Source organism: Schistocerca gregaria, chromosome 6 (assembly GCF_023897955.1).
Source record: "Schistocerca gregaria isolate iqSchGreg1 chromosome 6, iqSchGreg1.2, whole genome shotgun sequence".
NCBI lineage: Eukaryota > Metazoa > Arthropoda > Insecta > Orthoptera > Acrididae > Schistocerca > Schistocerca gregaria.
Genome location: NC_064925.1, coordinates 56,371,105 through 56,394,782, shown reverse-complemented (window position 1 = coordinate 56,394,782; position 23,678 = coordinate 56,371,105).

Sequence of the window (23,678 nt, the reverse complement as noted above, 5' to 3'; positions counted from 1 at the left end):
CACACAGACCTGCAGCCTCTGGCAACAAGAATAGCCCAGTCTACGAAGATCAAAAAAGACCGAATAGGGAAAAAATCCTGTAGTTACAAATTTTTGTACACTATTACGAGTGAATGTCATGAACTACATACTAAATAATCCCCACTGGAGGGTGGCAGAGTGGGATGGTATTTGGGTGGGGCTTCTAAAAGCATTTTTTTTAATGTTTACCTGACACATCCGAAAACCGAAGCTGTTAGTGACAATGTTTTCTGGTACAAATTTAAACTAAATTACATTTCCTACAGAAAATAATTTCAGCGGTACAAGGGACTCTTTGTCGTTCATAACCCAGCTTTTGCCTTGCCCTACACTGAGCTGCCGTGCTCTCATACCGATGCATGCAATTTTTAAAGAATGGGGCACTCCTGCTTTACCTTTCGCTCGCCATAGTACTGACGATATTATATGTACAGTAAATTTTGAATAGGAACGATGAATATGCCTGTGATCTTTTAACATTGTGAGTATACAGGGTGTTTCAAAAAGGACTTTACAACTTTTAAAAGTCATATAAATTTATTGAAAGATGATATAGAGCTGGGTTTAGTGTTATTTTGTAGGAAAACACATCAAGTTTTTTACCTTAAACTAAAGATGTTGTATGTGACTTCCGTTGGTTATCCCGCACACATACCATCGGAAGTCAATTTCTTCCCAAACTCGCTGTAGCACTGCAGGTGTAACTTTCTCAGTAGCGCCGTAAATTCTTGCTGTAAGTTCAGGTGGAGAAGCCGGCACAGGAGGTGCAAACACAATACCCTCGATGAAGACGCAAAAAAAAAAAAAAAAAAAAAAAAAAAAAAAAAAAAAAAAATGTGTGTGGTGCCAGGTCTAAGGAAAGTAGAGGCCATGCAATTGACGCATCAAGGCCAATCCCTTGACCTCGGACGTCACCCGGGTAGTAGGGTGGTGCACCGTCTTGCAAGAAGTAAACTCTTCGTTCTTGGTCATCCTCATCGAAGTGTGGTGTCAAAAATTGCTATAACATATCCAGGTACAGTCCCCCATTGATAGTTCTCTCACGGAAAGAAAATGAGTCGTACACATTGTTCTTGCATAATGCACAAAGAGCGTTCAGTTTAGGGCTATCACGAACATGTTGCAATGTTTGATGTGGCTTTTCACTGGCCCAAATCCTAAAGTTATGTGTGTTAACCTTGCCACTTAAGCGAAAAGTCCACCTGTCATAAAAGATGATTTTGTCCAAGAAAGTTCATCCTCATGCAATCGATTTAACATATCCGCACAGAAGTCCTTGAGAGCAATTTCATCAGTGTTTTGTATCCCTTGTACAATCGTCAATCTGTACAATTTCAAATGCAAACGTTTTCTCAACACACACCAAATAGTCGTATGTGGAATTTGCAGTTCACGAGATGCACTCCGGACCCATTCCGTAGCACTGTTGACAAAGCGTTGCCTCACTCGCATAGCGACGTCGTCAGATGTGCTTGGACGACCTACTGATTTTCCATGTCTTACCGAACACTCTATTTATACAAAACATTTATGCCACTCATAAACTGTAGGCCTACTAGGAGGATCTTTAGCGTACTTGGTACGGAAATTACGCTAAATAGTTGTCGCCGACTTCGATTCTTCAAACCGAAACACACAGCTAACACGCTCGGGTCCAGTGAAGACAGCCATCTGTAACGTACCTGCCGCTAGCGCTCCTTATGGTGCGATATAGCACTAGCGAATTACGCGAAACAGAACTTAATGTATTTCCGTACAAGTTGACACTACAATCACCTCCGCAGGTACTATGAATTAATTTATAAGAATTATCAAAGTTGTTAAGTTATTTCTGAAACACGCTGTATTTTAGACATTCCTTTACTAATTTTAATATCCTCAAAATGTGGTGACACTGTACTGTGCTTTTTACCACGTAGGTTCACCTGATGATGTGTCTTAAAGCCGCGAAAGCTGCCGTGTTTTAATAAACAACAATGTTACCAGCTGAAGTAGAGTTCATCCTAACATCAGTTGTTTCTTCACCTGAAATTTTGAGACCAGTTCTAACTGCTATTTCCTCCAGAAGCTTTATGTGAATAACTGCACCATTCAGATTTTCTGAAAGTGTTGCAAGATCGTCTGCAAAAACCAGGCTTTTTATCTTAATTCCATTTGTTTTTCTTTTAGAATTATTGGTTCTGTTTTGTGATATTTTAGCTCTAAATTCAAGATTCCTACAGTTTTTTGTACAAGACAGTTGGAAGGCGGTAACAATGGACTCATTGTTACCACCTTCCATAGGCAACAGGTAAGGTGACAATTCATTGGAGGGGACTGATGACTTCAGATGTCCCATAGTGCTCAGAGCCATTTGAACCATTTGAACGGTTCATTGTACTGCATTCCACGGGCATCTCCTAGACGAGGCGATTCAAAGGATATTTCAGACGCAACACCTTGAGCGTAACAGACTCAAATGATAGTGAAAGTGAACTTGGCTGAATGGAAGAATATGATACTAAGTAATCCCTTTTCTCATTGCATGTACATACATTTTGGTAGCAATTCAGATCTGGAAAGGAGAGGAGGCAATGAGCCACAACACAACATTTTTCGTTAAAAGACGCTTTGCAGACCCGTGTCGAAGTACAGGGATGGATCATAAATATCACCGCTGCAAGGAATGCTGCGCGGTTCTCTACAGAATTTCGTAGCTTTTATCGCTACAGAGGCAAATGGTGTGTTTATTGCCTCAGGTATCCCAAGGGGGAGGCGACTGCGCAGCTCAAACTTGTTGGAGCGGCAGCATTTTCAGAGGTGGAGAAAGAAATATGTAGTTGAAACAGTGCATTGCCATCATGTGAACAGTGCATGATGAATGTTATAAAGGCCTCAGCCTCTCGTAGAACGCTCACTCGTTGGGTGAACAGTCTGAAAATTTAGAGCAAAGGCACATTGATCCCTTTATATCGTTTCTTTGTGGAGGGGGAGTTAACAGATACGGCGCCAGAAAGCAATGATTTTAGAGTGGGTGAAATAATTCCTGTACGTAGCAGTTTGGTTGGCATACTGCAATTTCTAAAGGAGACAATGTTCTTCACAAAGAGAGGAGAGGTAGCTCGATGTATGTAATTTGCAGACAAGAAAGAGCTCTCTCGCTGCGAAACGTTGTGTTGACACGCGGAGAGTGCTTAAGGCTCTGGGGGGTGTGGAGAGAGATTTATTTTGTGATCACTCTGATCACAATGGACTCTAAATAGATCACCATTCAACAAGCTGAGATTGTTGTGTATTCTCCAGGTGGAGAGATCGAGAAGAGTCATGTTAGTTAATATGCTCCTACGAGAACTGCGAGGGCATCGCTGTGCACATCAACCCACCAACTGGGCGAGTGTATACAGTCATTATAGACGGGCTATGGACAAACAGTCTTCTGCTTCACAGAAGCAGTTCGTAATAGCGTATGACTGACACTTCAGTCAAGAACAAGCACTTTTTTAGGTTGACAGTCAGTACGGAGCATATGCAGTCGCCTGGCATCCGGTACACCCAATGACACATCGTGCTGCGAACGTAAATGGTGCATTGCAGTCATGCCGGGTGTACATATAGGGAGTACATAACACATGATGTTGTCACAAGCACGCTTTTTCATAGAGATCAGCGCTTAGTTTGGAGTTCCATGCTAAACCCTTGTGCATGTTGCACTCAGCCAAGCTAGATGGTAATGTTGAACATCAGTTAGGAATGGCTGTCCAACTACGTTAATTAACGTTGTTTACATATAGTATACTGCAGAATCCATTTCTACAGAGCTTATTCTTACTTGTTTGTTTCTACTTATTGGGTAGCAAAGTATTGCCATCTATAACTATGTGATACTTGTATCAAGATTTGTGTGACATTTTAAAATTTAATTCTACCCAGAATCATTTAAAAAATAAATAAATAACTGATTAAAAAGAAAAAAAATTACTTGGTAGAAAAACTCTTTCAGGAATCCACAAATATCCATTCTTCTGATGTCTAACCAATTCTATGGTTCGTGCTCCCTACCTAGCAGGGCCAGAACATAAACACTTTTACACACACTCAACACACTCAGAACGATATTTGAGTGATGAGTGGTAGGGAGCAGACGATAAGAATTGCTTGTATGTTAGTGTAGACATTTAAAGGATAAATGCGATAATCCAGCCCATTGTCTAACAGCATGTTTTATTTAAAATGGTTGAGATGCTTCTACCACAAATTTAACAATAAGTATCGTATTTGTTAGAGTTTCTTGAAATATGTTTGCTAATTTCGCTTTATCACAAGATTCTCTGTGATTTTATCTATTGTCTCTCTGTACATCAGATCAAATGCTTTCTTGATACACTTCAGGGACAACAAACAGTTTTCCAGTCGAGATATATAGGCTACACTGCATGATGGATGTGTTGTTGGAGTAGTAGGAACCTGCTCTATCAACCAGTTTTGTAGGGGCTACACATGTGAATGGGCATGTCTGATGGAATGTTGAGATAAATGGAGGAGTTTATTGTCAGAGAGAGGTGGTATAGGATATGGACAGTGAGAGGTGGCATGAGGGGATGGACAGAACGAGAGGGGAAAAACAGGAAGGACAGAAGGGGATGTGAAGATGGACCAAGACAGTGAGGCGGAGGTTGAGATGGACAGAGAGGTGAATAGGAAGAAAGAAAACTGGGAGCGGTAGATGGAGTTTGGCAGAGGGAGGAGGGAGGATAAGAGGGACACCTGTATGGGGAAGAGGAAATGGACATAGAGGGGAGCTGGAGATGGACAGAAAAAAGGATAGGAGGGGATGGATAGAGAGAGGCACAGGAGGAGATTCACAGAGTGCGGCAGGAGGGGGTGGGAGAAGATGGAGCATGAAGATGGATATTGATTGACAAAGAGATGGGGTGCGATGAGATGGACTGGGTTAGGGGATGAAGAGGAGATGGATAGAAAGTGGGGCAGGACAAAAAGGACAGAGAGAGGGGAGGTGGACAATTGGGAAGAGAAAGTGGACAGGATAAGATGGGTGGAGAGACGAGGGAAGAAATAGGCGGAAAGAGAGAGGGAGGTTGTAGAGGAATTAAACAACCCTCAGATCAAAATGTATGCTTGTATCACTCTGTTTTGTCAGTGTACAGTACAGGGTGAAAAATAAGAACTGTCCCGTTACAGGCATTTCGATCACCATTATCACTCCAGAGTGTACAGTGATGCACCAATGACTGTCTTATACTCTCAAGAGTTCCACGAGTTTGGCGCACTACTTTCGCACCTGCAATAATAGTGAATACCAGATCCATGCAACTGTCTACAAGAGTCCTGTAAACTAGGCTCTTCTCTTGCCCCCAGGAGAAGAAGCCCACTAGTGTGATGACTGATGAGTGAGCTGACCATGGAAGAGCAGCACCACGACCAATCATCTGTCGTCCAAATGTACTTCAATGTGTTTCCTAAACGCAACTGCAAACGCTCGCATCTCGTGGTCGTGCGGTAGCGTTCTCGCTTCCCGCGCCCGGGTTCCCGGGTTCGATTCCCGGCGGGGTCAGGGATTTTCTCTGCCTCGTGATGGCTGGGTGTTGTGTGTTGTCCTTACGTTAGTTAGGTTTAAGTATTTCTAAGTTCTAGGGGACTGATGACCATAGATGTTCAGTCCCACAGTGCTCAGAGCCATTGAGCCAACTGCAAACTATGGCACCGCACCATCGTTCTGAAAGCACCTAAACTGGTGATTTCACAGCGGCGCATTTTCCACGAAAAGTGAGAAGACATGATGAAGGAACTTTTTTGCATGACTTTGTTCAGAGTCTCAAGATGTAGATAAGGTCCAGTTGCAAACTAGTTGACATACCTGTTTGCACATTCACAGGAAACGTCTGTTGATAGGACTGACCCACCAGTGAGGGTGGATTTTCGCCGTTCCTTACATGACTGTTACTACTGTTGAGCACACCCTCTCTTCTCAACATGGTCTCGACTGTATACAACATGAATGCAACAAAACTGGCGTTTCCTTTATATTGCTCTAGATACCAATTTCCAAACGCCTTTCGAATTGAAAGTCTCCTGACTGCAATGATTGCACTTTCTATGGATGATATGGGTGCAGTTATTGATGATCTAAGACTCTCAGAGCAGTGCTAGTGTTGTATTCACATATCGTGTAATGTGCCAACTAGTGGCTAGAATGTCACCAATCGCTTGTAGCACTACAATTTACTTATTGTCAAAACGACTCGGTTAAACCTGTTCCGACTCAGGTCAAAGTACATTTATCTTACACGTGACGTAGTAGAACGATTCTGATTGGTCCAGTGGTGTTGCCTGACTCGGTCCGGGCGAGTTCATCAACATGAGACCTGCCAGGGCACACCTGCCCAGGTGGTCTTGCGCTAAAGCGTTTACTGACTGACTCATACGCATTTTTCATGGAAGCTTTTAATTAAGAAATGAAATGGAAAATAGAATCTTTCAAAAGTATATCATAAATCAATGAACAAAATAAAGAAAATGAACCTCTACAATGTGATGATACAAGAAACACGATAAATTAGTGAACGAAACTGAAGAACCGCAATTACCTGAAGAAACGAAACAGAAACTATACAGAATACCGAATCGATTCATTGTTATTAGTATTTATCGGATGTGAGACTTAAAGACAAAAAAACAGCCTTTGAATTACTACTTACATGTAGACGAAAGTTTCGGTATTACTTCATGTGGCACTTGGTCAGGGAAGCCATCACTGACTAAACACTCAAACTTTCAGAATATATGTGAAAATAACAATAGAGATAATAAACATTTATCTACGTGTGTGTGAAACTTTTCAGCAAAGGGGGCTTGTTTCGAAACCTGTATTCCATTGAGAAATGAACAGTCTTTTTCCATGTTGATCTGATCGACCTACAAACACGATTTCACCTTCTTTTCTTTATTACTGCTGACATGACCACGGGTCGTTCTCTAAAATTTTCCTTAAAATGTTGTACTGATGTGGTTTTATGCAGTATTCAAATCTGAAACTAGCTTTGTCTAACATTTAAACATTTTTAGCAGTAAATTCTAGTAATAGCTAGGAAATGCTAACTGTAACAAAGGCGTTTAGCGTAAACTAATTTTAAATGCAAAAAACACGTTATAACTTTTGTAAAACTCGGTTTTGACTAAATCGTATACGAGGAGACACTGAGCAGTAGTGCCCCCAAATTTTTTATTCTGTTCTCAATATCGACTTTGTTGTATACAACTTGGTACCCAGTGGCTAGGAGAGGTGGACTAGATGGAGGTGTCGCAACTGTCTTCGTAGGAAAGATGGACGGGAGCGGAAATGATTAGCGAGCAGATTAACAGCTGTTTCAGTGTTAGCGAGGATGGAGCACAAACGACTGTGTCACAGTTTGATGGCTCCGAGCACAAGTGGAAGCTGAGTGCGCTCGTTGTACAGAACAGCCAGAAGTGTGCGTCAGTGAATACACGACACTGGGTCCGTGAGAACCCTCGCAGCCACTATCTGCAGCTACTGGAAACTTGCTGATCTGTTACCAGCCTTCACACGCGATGGGATGGTGTCTTCATTTAACACCGTGGGATGAGATATTACATTTCATGTATGTTACTCAGATGAACCTCTCGCTTCACTGACACGTGTTGCAATCCTCTGCCACTAGAGCGCTCTGAAGCCTAGCGTGTAACGTAGCTGTGTCGGCGCGTGGAAACTGAAAACATGAATTCGAAGAGTTTTTCCGCGCATCGAGTTGTTGTTGTGGTCTTCAGTCCAGAGATTGGTTTGATGCAGCTCTCCATGATACTTTATACTGTGCAAGCTTCTTCATCTCCCAGTACATATTGCACCCTACATCAATCTGAATCTGCTTAGTGTATTCATCTCTTGGTCTACCTCTACGATTTTTACCATCTAAGTTGCCCTCCAGTACTAAATTGGTGATCCCTTGATGCCTCAGAACATGTCCTACCAACCGAACCCTTCTTGTGGTCAAGTTTTGCCACAAACTCCTCCCCAATTCTATTCAATACCTCCTCATTACTTATGTGATCTACCCATCTAATCTTCAGCATTCTTCTGTAGCACCACATTTCGAAAGCTTCTGCTCTCTTCTTGTCTAAACTATTTATCGTCCATGTTTCACTTCCATACATGGCTACGCTCCATAGAAATACTTTCAGAAATGACTTCCTGACACTTAATTCAATACTCGATGTCAACAAATTTCTCTTCTTCAGAGACGCTTTCCTTGTCATTGCCAGTCTACATTTTATATCCTCTCCACTTCGACCCTCATCAGTTATTTTGCTCCCCAAATAGCAAAACTCCTTTACTACTTTAAGTGTATCATTTACTAATCTAATTTCCTCAGCATCACCCGACTTAATTCGACTACATTCCATTATCCTCGTTTTGCTTCTTTTGATGTTCATCTTATATCCTCCGTTCAAGACACTGTCCATTCCGTTCAACTGCTCTTCCAAGTCCTTTGCTGTCTCTGACAGAATAACAATGTCATCGGTGAACCTCAAAGATTTATTTCTTCTCCATGGATTTTAATACCTACTCCGAACTTTTCTTTTGTTTCCTTTACTGCTTGCTCAATGTACAGATTGAATAGCATTTGGGAGAGGCTACAACCCTGTCTCACTCCCTTCCCAACCACTGCTTCCCTTTCACGTCCGTCGACTCTTACAACTGCCATCTGGTTTCTGTACAAATTGCAAATTGCCTTTCGCTCCCTGTATTTTACCCCTGCCACCTTCAGAATTTGAAAGAGAGTATTCCAGTCGCCATTGTCAAAAGCTATCTCTAAGTCTACAAATGCTAGAAACGTAGGTTTGCCTTTCCCTAATCTTTCTTCTAAGATAAGTCTTAGGGTCAGTATTGCCTCACGTGTACCAACATTTCTACGGAATCCAAACTGATCTTCCCCGAGGTCGGCTTCTACTAGTTCTTCCATTCGTCTGTAAAGAATTTGCGTTAGTATTTTGCAGCTGTGACTTATTAAACTGATAGTTTGGTAATTTTCACATCTGTCAACACATGTTTTCTTTGCGATTGGAATTATTATATTTCCTCTGCTTAGTCATGACAATGCCAGAATACACACGAGCGCTGCTGCATCTGCAGAAATTCCGAGGTCTTGGGTTCACTGTCATGGATCATCCTCCATATAGTCCCAACTGACACCAACCTATTTTCATCTGTTTCCAAACCTTGAAGAACACACTGATCTATCGCTGGGAGAAATGTGTTCATCGCCAGGGTGACTATAAACATTCCACATCTTCATTCCTCATGTCTGTATATTTATTTCTCAACATAAAGTTTGATTTATTTAAAGATCTTTGAGTATTCACACAAAAAACTCGGTGACAGTTCTTTTCATCCGGTCTTCGTACATTGTCTTCGATGTAGAAGTTAGTGGCAACACAATTTATCAATCAGATCAAAAACGTTGCTACTGCTTGGTTTTGGTCTTATCACTTCACTTTTCATAAATCTCGCCCAGGCAGCAGTCGAACTGTCGGGCTGCTCTAGATGGGTGCGCAGGTGGCTGACACATCGAGTATTCTTCTGTCTGTCTGACATGCGACGTGCTACATGCGCAGACGTTCCAGTCATCTTCAAGAGCAGAGATAGATTCTAATTTCGTGTTAAATCATTTGATACTTCCGGGAACATGTCTCTCTGATGGAGTCGACAAATTTGTGACGATGTAGAAAATATACTCATGTCTATTTTTTTTCCCTCCTTTTGTCGCTGTCATTTTCGAGGTCGTTGTTACTTTTTACATAATGCTGCTCCGAATATATTACATTTAAAAACCATTCACTGAAGTTGCCTCATCGTAGCCTTCCTTTTAAGGAGAGTTGGAACGCTCTATCCTGACAATATTAAATTTAGTCACTTGCCTTTCCTATATTTCAGAAAAAAAAGTAGACATTGACATGAAACTTTTACAGGACATTAAACTATATGTTGTGAGTCTACTGAACTACAGTAATTGCATTTCAGCCACTGCTTTCGGAATTACAATTTTTTAACTACACGGTTAAAATTTTGTGTACTTTTTTGTACGTTATCCTAAATAATTTTAAATATACATAACGTTATGTTCTACTTTTAGTGTAGTAAACCCAGGATATGTATGTCATTACTTCCTGAAAATTTTAATACTCTACTCGAAGTGGTTTCTGAAATTTAGGGAAAAATGCAACAGAAAATGTAAATTTTTGAGGAACGGCTTGTAAAGTTTCAAAAGACTGCAACTCACTTAATATATGTTTATTTCTTTTTAATTTTCAGTCACTTAGAAGCACCCTACGTCATACCGTATATCATCCTCTTCATCTTTTTCCAAGTGTTCTCTTCTTCTCTTCTCTCTGGACTCCTTAGTGCCCAACTGTGCTGCGAACTCTGCTTTATAAATGCGATCCAGTTTAGTCCAGGATTGATTCCCATGTGCTGCAGCACTTTCACCCTACCACTGTTGCCATCATTAAAAGCAATAACTGCATCACTGGCATCCCACTTTAGTATCTTCATTCCAACAGAAATTTTATTTGGTAAGTCAGTCTATATAGTACTATTGAACGACTCACTGGGATTTTGAGTCTGACCATGCAGACACTTCTTCAGTAATTCCGGATTTTCCAGGTCCCATTAAATAGGTTTTATGATATCCATGACTGCTGCTGGGATGGAACGTTTATGGTTGTATGAACTGTTTGAGTACTGGGCATTGTGGTAATAGCACCATGAATCAGGTCCAGGAGAGCAAAGGTAGTGTACTGGTTTTTCTTCAGTTAACAGTCTCTGGAAGAAGGTAGTCCGTACTGCCTGCTTCACTTTCAACAAATCCTCAGTATTATTTCTAATGATCGTCCCATTATACTGCTGTTGTTAATCAATCATTTTGTCTGTCAGCCTGCCTCTGTTAGCTCTTAGCACTTCGACATACAAGCGTGTTTATACTACGAAACGATACGATACTGTTTTTGACAGTGCTACCAATATAAACACGTAATTCAACCTTTATTACACAGCAATCCACAGCGTTCTACATGAAAAATTACCGATTTTCTTAGATCTTGAAGTGCTGCTCGTAAAAATTTTAACATTTTAGACAAGTGTATATTATATTTAAAAAACAAATACTTCGCGTGTGCGTTTATAAGTGATATATATCTTTCTATTAGTAAATTTGCAGATTTTATGCCCGCATCTCGTGGTCGGGTGGTAGCGTTCTCGCTTCCCACGCCCGGGTTCCCGGGTTCGATTCCCGGCGGGGTCAGGGATTTTCTCTGCCTTGTGATGACTGGGTGTTGTGTGATGTCCTTAGGTTAGTTAGGTTTAAGTAGTTCTAAGTTCTAGGGGACTGATGACTATAGATGTTAAGTCCCATAGTCCTCAGAGCCATTTGAACCATTTTTTTGCAGATTTTATAATCAGATTAAAATTCGAAAGTGTGGAAAAATTCCGCTGTAACTTCCCTTAAACAGAATGTTTGTCCAACAAACAAATCGTGGTATCTATCTTCTGTTACCCGACATTCCAAGCGAACATTCCTGCCATCCTTTTTCCGTAATAGCCATAGATGTACAAACTAATGACGAAACATAAGCATTACAAGTCTTCATCGAATGGAGATATATAAATTCACTATCAATTTTTTTCCGTCTAAGGAAATATAAATTATTTAGGCTTATAGGCTACTAGGATAACTAGAAAACTCAACAATGTCATTAAGTAGATTCATGTATACAGGGTGTAACAAAAAGGTACGGCCAAACTTTCAGGAAACATTCCTCACACACAAATAGAGAAAAGATGTTACGTGAACATGTGTCCGGAAACGCTTAATTTCCACGTTAGAGCTCATTTTAGTTTCGTCCACCTACGCTCAATGGAGCACGTTAACATGATTTCATACGGGATACTCTACCTGTGCTGCTAGAACACGTGCCTTTACAAGTACGGCACAACATGTGGCTCATGCACAATGGAGCTCCTGCACGTTTCAGTCGAAGTGTTCGTACGCTTCTCAACAACAGATTCGGTGGCCGATGGATTGGCAGAGGCGGACCAATTACATGGCCTCCACGCTCTCCTGACCTCAACCCTCTTGACTTTCATTTATGGGGGCATTTGAAATCTCTTGTCTACGCAACCCCGGTACCAAATGTAGAGCCTTTTCGTGCTCATATTTTGGTCGGCTGTGATACAATACGCCATTCTCCAGGGCTGCATCAGCGCATCATGGATTCATTGCCACGGAGGGTGGATGCATGTATCCTCGCTAACGGAGGACATTTTGAACATTTCCTGTAACAAAGTGTTTGAAGTCACGCTGCTACGTTCTGTGCCTGTCTGTTTCCATTCCATGATTAATGTGATTTGAAGAGAAGTAATAAGATGAAAGTTTGGCAGTACCTTTTTGTAACACCCCGTACTTAAATTGTCAGATTGCAGGTACAGCGTCAGATGTCCCTTTTCTTCCGTTTTAGGCGACAATTTGAGTCACCAAATGACTCAGGAGTCAACTACAACCAGCATGGTGGTCAACGGCACTACGTGAATAGTGAGTGCTGGTCGCCTCGAGATAACGCCTCTCACCGCTTGGATTGGGAAGGACGACACGGCGGCCTTGGCCAGCGCATTAGTGTTGAGAGCGCTGTCATCAGTAGCCGTGACTCCCGCCTGGGACGTACTTCCTCTATGTCCGACTTCACATGGAAGACAGACCAATCACTTCCAGAACTCAAGCGTTTCTCCTCGGAGCACGACGCTTTGAAGACGCCATTGTGTTACTGCACGGAATCGTATTCAGGTCTGTCATGTTTCACCAACCAGGACAACTATTTAACAAGTGACCGCCATTTCGCACTGAAAAGAACAATATCAGTAACTGATTTAACAAAAACTGACCGTGAACTAAACATACTCCCATCAGAACTAGATTTCAGCTCGTTTCCCCGAAATCCTATAGAAGGCACGATAGCACTATCAAGAACTCAAAGCAATAATTCATTAACATCCAATCAATCCTACTTTGTGCCAAAAATCTCTCAATCTGAAACTGAGTTGGTAAACTTGATGGTGACTTTCATTAACTCCTTTTAAAAATGGTCGCTAATCTAAAATAAAAAAAACAAAATAATGAAGTACTAAGATCAAAATCACAATAGCAGAAAACAGCAACTATGCTGGAACAAAAATTTGCTTTCGGCCTGAAGGTGTCATGATTCGAAAATTCATAATTTCATTCTCACAAATCATGCTGATCCCCTAGACGCGGTCTTTGACAATAGTCAATGTATGTGGTACGACAGAACGAACTTCTAACCCAGAAATGAACTAAAACGCAATTAATTCTGTAAGTCAGTTGTGTGTGCACTGGCAGATAATTCATTTCTATGTACCAAGATGATGTATTAGAAGTCTGCGTTATGTGAACGATGAAGACACTAACCTCAAATAGACTGTAACTAGACGACGAATATGTGGGCTCTGGCAGAAGATCCTTTCTTTGAGTGTACCAAGATTTTGTATTAGTAGTCTATGTGATGCGACCGATAAAGACACTAAACCCAAACAGACTGTAAGTCGACGACGAATTTGTGGCCTCTGGCAGAAGATCCTTTCTTTGAGTGTACCAAGATTTTGTATTAGTAGTCTATGTGATTCGACCGATAAAGACACTAAACCCAAACAGACTGTAACTCGACGACGAATATGTGGGCTCTGGCAGAAGATCCTTTCTTTGAGTGTACCAAGATTTTGTATTAGTAGTCTATGTGATGCGACCGATAAAGACACTAAACCCAAACAGACTGTAAGTCGACGACGAATATGTGGGCTCTGGCAGAAGATCCTTTCCTTGAGTGTACCAAGATTTTGTATTAGTAGTCTATGTGATGCGACCGATAAAGACACTAAACCCAAACAGACTGTAACTCGACGACGAATTTGTGGGCTCTGGCAGATTATGCTTTTCCGTCTGCATACCAAGATAGGAAATTATTACTGTGTGAACAGTTACCGATAATGACTTTCTTTTCATTTATTATATTACGAAATTATTAATATGTGTCGACTGACAGATAAAGACGTGCTGGCTCATTTCCATGTAATACCAAAATTAATGTATGTTTTGGCAGATGTAACTATTCTAAAGAAATTGTCATGTATTCTCTCCTGGTTGTATGTGTCGTCACAAAATTATAATAAATTTTTTTCGGTCGAATGATGTGGGATTTACTTTTCGTTTTTCTATTTTTCTGCTTTCTATTATATTTATATAGTTATTAGTAGTCGGGCATCCTTGGCATCCATTTGTCCATATTAAGCAGTACTGTGTACGACAAAGTCGTCAATGACGCGGTATGTGAGAGAATACTTCGTGACACCAACCACGGATTACGCTTTTGCCACGCCGACGGCAATGTCGGAGCGGTCACTGTCGACCATGCCGGCTTAGGAATGCGCACCATACGAGTTTTCGAACTCCCGTTCGAGCTACCGGCGGAAGACGTTATCGCGGCTTTCCGCCCATATGGCACTAAGGAGGGGCCGTACGGTCCCGGAACGAGACGGATCACCTCCCCCTGATGCTCCAGAGGCCGTCCGACTCGACGAGGCCTCAGAGAACCTACACGATGATAGGAATGACGACAACATGACGCCGACTGTGGCTGTGTCGATGCCTACTCTACTGGCTCGCTCAGGTGCTCCTGAAACAATGGGCTCCACCGTTGCGACTGCCGCCGAGACGTCCTGCGCCCCTACGACCGAAGTGGAACGTACGACCATTACAGCGACAGCGTCTTCAATGGTGTGGAGTGAGGACGTCGATGAGGACCCGGTCCACACTCTGGGGACAGAGTTACCCCAGACGCGAGCATCGTTACGCTGCTGATAACACCGTCAGGTGGCGTACGGCACGACTCGCCGTTGCCGCGCCCCTCTTCATCCTCCACCGGTGGAGTTCCCCTTCACGGTGGGGTACCGCTCCAAACCTACCGAATTAGCGACAATCAACACTAACACCATTAACTCACCCGTGAAACTTCAACTGTTGCGAGAGATGATATGGGTGTCGGACGTCGACATCGCACTACCACAGGAAGTACACTTGGCCACACTTCCAGACGTCGCGGGATATGACACTTATCCTTCTCCTGGTGACCACCTGGGACGCGGCGTAGCCATCTACGCCAGAGAAGGCATTCCAGTGGCCGATATCACGTACCTTCCATCTGCCAGAGGCATGGCCGTCACCGTCATGGGGACGCGTATCGTCAACATTTACGCTCCGTCAGGCTCCACCCGCAGGCGCGACAGGGCCCTCATCTATTCAGAAGAAATCGCTCCTTTGTTTCTTGGACGCTGCGACCATTACTTGCTTGGGGGTTATTTTAATTGTGTCTTGCTCCCTAAAGTTCAAGTGCCCCACTACAACACCTGTCAAGAACTGCGTCTTGTCGTCCGAGATCTGTTGCTCCGCGACACTTTGGAAGTTCAGCACGGCGACGCGCCTGGACATATTTACCAGACGAGTCACTCCGCGAGCCGCCTTGATAGAATTTACGTCTCTGGGGAACTCACACCTGCAGTCCAAGGTGCAGAACTTTGGCCCCTGGCCTTTTCGGGCCACTGTGCCTACATCTGCAACATTCTCTTCCCCAAGCAAGTGGTCTGGCGCATTCGTGCACCGTGGAAGCTAAACACCTCCCATCTTCATGATCCCGAATGTCTTCAACGTGTTACCGAGACATGGGCCACCTGTGAGCGTTGCTTACCTAAACACTGCACGACATTGACCTGGTGGCTGGTATATACCAAACCTGCCATTCGACGTGCTTTGATTCAATATGGAAAGGAAGTTGCTATGTGGCGCCGGCACACTACCGACTATTTCTACGCCGTTCTCCGCGACCTGGACGCCCAACCGTGAACCCCCGACACCCAGAGGGAACGCAGCAGGATTAAGGCGCAAATTGTAACTCTGACACGCCGTAGACTGCAGAGGGCTCTGGTGCGAACCCGACGTTAAGATGCGGCGGAACAAGAACATCCGACCATGCAGCACATCGCCTCCGATAGGAAACATCGACGACAACAACTCATCACCGAGATCAACACCTGCCGCGGCCAGCACGTCACTTGCCAGGCCGAAATCGTCAGTGCCTTTGTCGACCACTACCGCACAATGTACCAGGAGGAGACTACCAACAACCACGCTGAGGAGTCTGTGTTACCACACGTAGCTCGCACCCTCACAAGCGACGAAGCGGACTAGCTATGGAGCCCATTACGCGTGACGAAATCCACGATGCAATCAAAAAAGGTGCTCTGAACAAGTCACCTGGTGTCGACCGATTGCCGATAGAATTTCATCGCGCTTTCTTCACACTAATGGCGTCACGATGGACAACGATGTGTCAGGAACTGCTGACGATGGGGAACGCCGTGCCGCCGTCCTTCGTCACGGGCATTATTATACCCATGCACAAACCGACACCAGGTGTGACGACAGCACATTACCGTCCCCTGACTCTGCTTAACGCAGACTGTAAATTTTTTACACGCCTACTAGATTTTCAACCAGCCTTTATCGACGTGATCCGGTGCCTGTACGGCACCGCCGAATCGCTGATTCAGGTTAATGGCCGTGTGGCGGGACCAGTGGCGATCCGGCGTTCCGTACGCAAGGCTGCCCACTTTCGACCCTACTCTATGCCATAAGCCTGGAGCCACTCGTCGGGACTCTGACGAGCCACCTTTCTGGTCTCCCTCTGCGACAGCGCAATTTTTCTGTGTCGTGCGTATGCGGACGACCTCCTCCTCTTGATCCGCTCACGGAGTGAAACACACACGGTACTTGATTTGATATCAACGTACGGCACTGCAGCGGGCAGTAAAATGAATGTGGCTAAATCCACGGCGATGCCCATTGGACGCGGCCTCTCACACGACGACTTAGCATCTCTCCCCTGCGTATAAAAACTGCGATACCTTGGTATCATTTTCACCTCCACCGTGCGCCGCTCCGCTGCCATCTATTTTCGGTGTGCACTCCAAACTATCCGCACGACGGAGCGACAAAATCTTCTCCGACGACTCGATTCTTTACAACGTGTCCAATATCTGAATCAACATGGGGCGTCCAGATTGGTCCACATTGCACAGGTCCTCCCGCTGCCATCAACTATTGGTCGCAGCCTCCAGGCTGCCTTCGGATACTTGCTTACTGCCGGTACGCTCTTTAAGGTCCGCTACGACACGCTCACCCTTCCCCTGCGAGCGGGGGGCCTCGGTCTTGTCAATGTGCGACTCCGCGCGGCATCCTTGTATATGTCCACCATGCACAAGCAGTGGCACGGGGGCACCTCCCTTACGCGCAGCTTGCTGGAAATCCTTGTGCCCGCGACCATAACACCACCAGTACCAGTCGGACACATCAAGCACCATCTGACGCACATTTCTGATTTCATCGTTCAGTTATGCTCACATACACTTACCGACCACACATTCTCCTCGACCTAAAGATTTTTACACTCCAGTCCTTCGTTCCATATCCAGCAACAATATCGAACTGAGACATCCGTCCACGCGGTGGTCCACGGTTTGGCGTCACATCCACCAGCCTTTTCTTCCCTCCAATGTCCGGGCAACATTGTACCAAGTCGCAAATGAAAAATTCGCCACAAATCATCGTCTTCACGCCATCGAACTAAAGGCCTCTCCACTTTGTTCCATTTGCCACCTGCCACCAGTGACGTCTGGAAACTTGCCCGACAGTTCGTTGCCTGTTACCTATGCGTCCCGCCGGACTCGATTGATCCATGGACTTTTATCCATCGTGAGAATACTTATGTCCCCGCCACCAAAAATCATACGATTGTATGGGTCAAGGGATGGTCGATCACCTACTTGTATAATGACGGCGACAAATCACGCCTTGATTTCTGGCGGTACTTACAAACCGCCCACAGTGAAGTCGAGCACCGACCACGCTACCTACATGCGATCTTTACGTCACCCCCGCTCAGTTGGATGGTGCCACACGCCGACAGCACTCCCCCCCCCGCGCTACTTTCTACATTGTAACCGACTGTGGAGTAGGCGCATGGACACGCGCCTCCTTCCTTTTATGCGGTATACCACAAAACGCTGGTTTTTCCCTCACTCCACTGTATATTGCTTCACACCTTATAGCTTACATCAGTATTATTATTCTTTTTTTCCTACACCTTGTTCATAAAAGAAAAATTCCTCGCCTTGTTCGAGTATAATGTCTTGTGTTATTTTCGCCGGACGGGTGGCATTTCTGTTGTATTTAAGTTTGTACCAATAAAGATATTTCGTTCATTTACCCCGTTCCTGGCAAAAAACATAATAAAATAATAAAATAAAATTAAAATAAATCAAAAAGCTACTTTGAGGGAGTGATTCAGGGACGGCAGGTGGAGACATCGCGGCCAGGCCTCGGGTTCCGACCCCTGCCCGCCTTGTCTCCACCTACTCATAACTGAACACTCTTAAAATAGCTTTCTATATAAAAAAGGAAAAAATAAAATAAAAGAAAGAATAAAAAACGTGGTCAGCGAGACAAAACGTCAATCCTACGGGCCCAGGTTCGATTCCCGGCAGTGTCGGAGATTTTCTCCGCTCAGGGAGTAGGTGTTGTGTTGTCCTAACCATCATCATTTCATCCCCATCGAAGCGCAAGTCGCTTAAGTGGCGTCAAATTGATAGACTTGTACCCGGCGAACGGTCTATTCGATGGGATGCCCTAGTCACACGATATTTACATTTATTTACCCAAGAGATCCATCTAGTACCATGGGAGTTACTCCATGATATCATAACACATATTCTATCATCGTGATTCTTCTTCTAGTCAAAGCTTTACACAAGTGTTTTTCTTTGTAAATTCTAATGCAGAAACTTCTCATTCTTTGCCTTATCGGCCCCCGTAATTTTCAACACCATACTATGGCACCGCATCTACGAGTAAAACGCCCCAATGTTCTTCTTATCCACAATCTATGACTCACTGCGATACAATACAGTACTTCAACTGTACATCCCGATATTTCTTCGTCAATTATTGCCTATGTTTGGTCTTACTTGACTTCTCTTGTTCAGGATACTCTCTACGTTTGTACTGATCCGCTTTCAGCGTCTTACTTATTTCATCCATCATGTGTAATTTTGCTTCCAAGGTAACAGAAATCTTTAACCTCGGAGCTTCGTGGTCCCTAGTTTTGATTTTAAGATTATCACGGATCTCATTTTTACTACTCCTCATTACTTTTGCGTCTCTTCAGTTTACTTTCAAGACATCTTCTGTATAAATTAAACTGTTCATTCGATTAAACACGGCGCGTAACTTCTTTACGTTCACTGGCGATAGCAGTGTCATTTTCGGATCTTATCACTGATATCACATTCTTCGACTTTTCTTTTATTTCCGTCATTGCTTCTTCAATGTATAGATTAAACGGTACGGGTGAAAGACTACATCCTTGCCTCACACTCATTTCAATCCGAGCATTTCGTTCTTTGTCTTCGAGCCCTTTTGTTCCCTCCCGGTTTTTGAACGTATTGTAGATTGCGTGTCTATTCCTACAGCTTACCCCTATTTTTCTCAGAATTTCGAACATCTTGCACCATTTTACGCTGTTTAACGCTTCTTCCAGGTCAACGGAGCCTATAAACTGTCTTGATTATTTTTCAGTCGTGCTCCCATTATTAACCGTAACTTTAGAACTGCCTCTCTGGTGCCCTTATGTTCGCGAAATATAAACTGAACATCAAGGCCCTGTTGGTCTAGATTGTCCCACGCGTCAACCGCGATTCGGCGTAGATCCCTCAGAGTGGTTGGTGGGTCACGTAGTCCATAAACAGCCCTTTTAAATCAATCCCAGTCATGTTCGATAGGATTCATGTCTGGAGAACATGCTGGCCACTCTAGTCAAACGATGTCGTTATCCTGAAGGAAGTCGTTCTCAAGATGTGCTGCTCATGCATGGTTGTTTAAATGTTTGGGCGGGTTTATTGACATCTGTGAACAGTCAAAGGGACTATGTCTGTGATACAATGTACACAGTCAACGTCTGTGTTCAGGATTTCTGGGAACCAGGGTGATGTAAGACCTTTTTTGATTCATATATGTCCTGCAAGGTGTCATTATTATTATTATTATTATTATTATTATTATTATTATTATTATTCCTTTTATTATGAAATTTAGCTCTTCATTGCATCCAGATGATTCCTGATTTCCTTTCGCTTTGTATGTATAAATGTAGCGTTTCCCTTGTCACAAGAAGCTAAACGAATATTCAGACCCTAACAAACTCAGCTCAAGAGACAGTCGCAAACTAAAGAGACTCATGATACAAAGAACTGGACTACGCGAAAAAGAGCAATTTGCTTACTGAAATGTGAAACATGTAAAGTATTTAGAAAAATCTAATTTCTTTTTCTGTAAATGAAGATACATATACGTTAAAAAATCCGAAGTTGTGTATCTAAATGGCTCTAATCTCACATGTGACTAACAGTGACAGGGCTACAGCGATTTGGCTAGCTGAATGTGGCAAATAATTCACGTTAAAATCATTCTGCATGACACGTGTAAGCTGTTATTCGGCTTCATCGCTTTGAGGACTCTCGTCCCATACAGGGTACAGATGTTCGAGTTTCCTGCCTGCCTCCTTCTTTTAAATCGGAAATCGCCGCGACCCCGTGCATCTACCTCCTTTCTATTTTGCCCGCAGTGGTAGATTACATACTTAGTATTACTCACGTCGCTACGAAAATACTGGTTACAACCATGTTGTTGCTGCATGGTGTACACACTGTTTACAGAAAATATTTCACGCTGAAGACGAAACTACAATATTAGATTATTTCATGTTTGCCTTTGTGAGCGTACAAACGTTCGCTGTAGATCCGTCGCGATCTTCTGGGGTGCCGCCGAGTAGGGTTAGGCGTCCCTAGGTCGGTGGAGCAACAAATGTTCTGATCAGGACAGGCAGCCACGAAGTCTTCACGCAAACATTTTCTCAAGGTTTTACTGTTAGCGGCGGATTATAAAATCAAGTAAAATATTTCTGATCTTCCAGTAGATTGATACTGTTAGGAGACCTTGTTGTTGATGTGGTCTTCGGTCCTGAGAATGGTTTGATGCAGCTGTCCATGCTACTCTATTCTGTGCAGGCTTCTTCATCTCCCAGTGCCTACTGCAGCTTACATCCTTCTGAATCTGCTTAGTGTATTCATCTCTTGGTCTCCCTCTACGATTTTTACCATCCACGATGCCCTCCAGTACTAAATTGGTGATCCCTTGATGCCTCAGCACATGTCCTACCAACCGATCCCTTCTTGTAGTCAAGTTGTGCCACAAAACTTCTCTTCTCCCCAATCCTATTCAATACCTGATTGCTCAATATGCAGATTGAATAGCATCGGGGAGAGGCTACAATTCTGTCTCACTCCCTTCCCAACCACTGCTTCCCTTTCATGTCCCTCGACTCTTATAACTGCCAACTGCTTTCTGTACAAATTGTAAATAGCCTGTCGCTCCCAGTATTTTACCCCTGCCAGCTTCAGAATTTGAAAGAGACTATTCTAGTCAACATTGTCAAAAGCTTTCTCTAAGTCTACAAATGCTAGAAACGTAGGTTTGCCCTTCCTTAATCTTTCTTCTAAGGTAAGTCGTAGGGTCAGTACTGCCTCACGTGTTCCAACATTTCTACGGAATCCAAACTTATCTTCCCCGAGGTCGGCTTCTACCAGTTTTTCCAGAATTGGCGTTAGTATTTTGCAGCTGTGACTTATTAAACTGATAATTCGACAATTTTGACATCTGTCAACACCTTCTTTCTTCAGGGTTCTTATTATTATATTCTTCTTGAAGTCTGAGGGAATAGCAGACATACGAGTTGTAATTTACTAAAGTACAGGAGAACTGGATTCGATAACTCAGCTTTTCATTTGCACGGTTCGACGTTTACTATGTGGTTTACGTGGAAGCAACACTCCCCGTGGTTATTTCCGCATACTATCGTGTTGCCCCCCCCCCCCTCCCCCCATGAACCATGGACCTTGCCGTTGCTGGGGAGGCTTGCGTGCCTCAGCCTTACCGAAGGTGCAACCACAACGGAGGGGTATCTGTTGAGAGGCCAGACAAACATGTGGTTCCTGAAGAGGGGCAGCAGCCTTTTCAGTAGTTGCAGGGGCAACAGTCTGGATGATTGACTGATCTGGCCTTGCAACATTAACCAAAACGGCCTTGCTGTGCTGGTACTGCGAACGGCTGAAATCAAGGGGACACTACAGCCGTAATTTTTCCTGATGGACACGCAGCTTTACTGTATGATTAAATGATGATGGCGTTCTCTTGTGTAAAATATTCCGGAGGTAAAATAGTCCCCCATTCGGATCTCCGGACGAGGACTACTTAGTGGGAATTAGTGAAGTTCGGTGGCAGGAGGAACAAGACTTTTGGTCAGGTGAATACAGGGTTATAAATACAAAATCAAATAGGGGTAATGCAGGAGTAGGTTTAATAATGAATAAAAAAATAGGAGTGCAGGTGAGCTACTACAAACAGCATAGTGAACGCATTATTGTGGCCAAGATAGACACAAAGCCCACGTATACTACAGTAGTACAAGTTTATATGCCAACTATCTCTGCAGATGATAAAGAAATTGATGAAATGTGTGATGAGATAAAATAAATTATTCAGGTAGTGGAGGGAGAAGAAAATTTAATAGTCATGGGTGACTGGAAGTCTAAAGTAGGAAAAGGGAGAGAAGGAAACATAGTAGGTGAATATGGATTGGGGGTAAGAAATGAAAGAGGAAGCCGCCTGGTAGAATTTTGCACAGAGCACAACTTAATCATAGCTAACACTTGGTTCAAGAATCATAAACGAAGGTTGTATACATGGAAGAACCCTGGAGATACTAAAAGGTATCAGATAGATTATATAATTGTAAGGCAGAGATTTAGGAATCAGGTTTTAAATTGTAAGACATTTCCAGGGGCAGATGTGGACTGACCATAATCTATTGGTTATGACCTGTAGATTAAAACTGAAAAAACTGAAAAAAGGTGGGAATTGAAGGACATGGGATTTGGACAAGCTGAAACAACCAGAGGTTGTACAGAGTTTCAAGGAGAGCATAAGGGAACAATTGACAGGAATGGGGGGGAGAAACGCAGTAGAACAAGAATGGGTAGCTCTGAGGGATGAAGTAGTGAAGGCACCAGAGGATCAAGTAGGTAAAAAGACGAGGGCTGATAGCAAACCTTGGGCAACAGAAGAAATATTGAATTTAATTGATGAAAAGAGAAAATATAAAAATGCAGTAAATGAAGCAGGCAAAAGGAATACAAACGTCTCAAAAATGAGATCGGCAGGAAGTGCAAAATGGCTAAGCAGGGATGGCTAGAGGACAAATGTAAGGATGTAGAAGCTTATCTCACTAGGGGTAAAACAGTACTGCTTACAGGAAATTTAAAGAGACCTTTGGCGAGAAGAGAACCACTTGTATGAATATCAAGAGCTCAGGTGGAAACCCAGTTCTAAGCAAAGAAGGGAAAGCAGAAAGGTGGA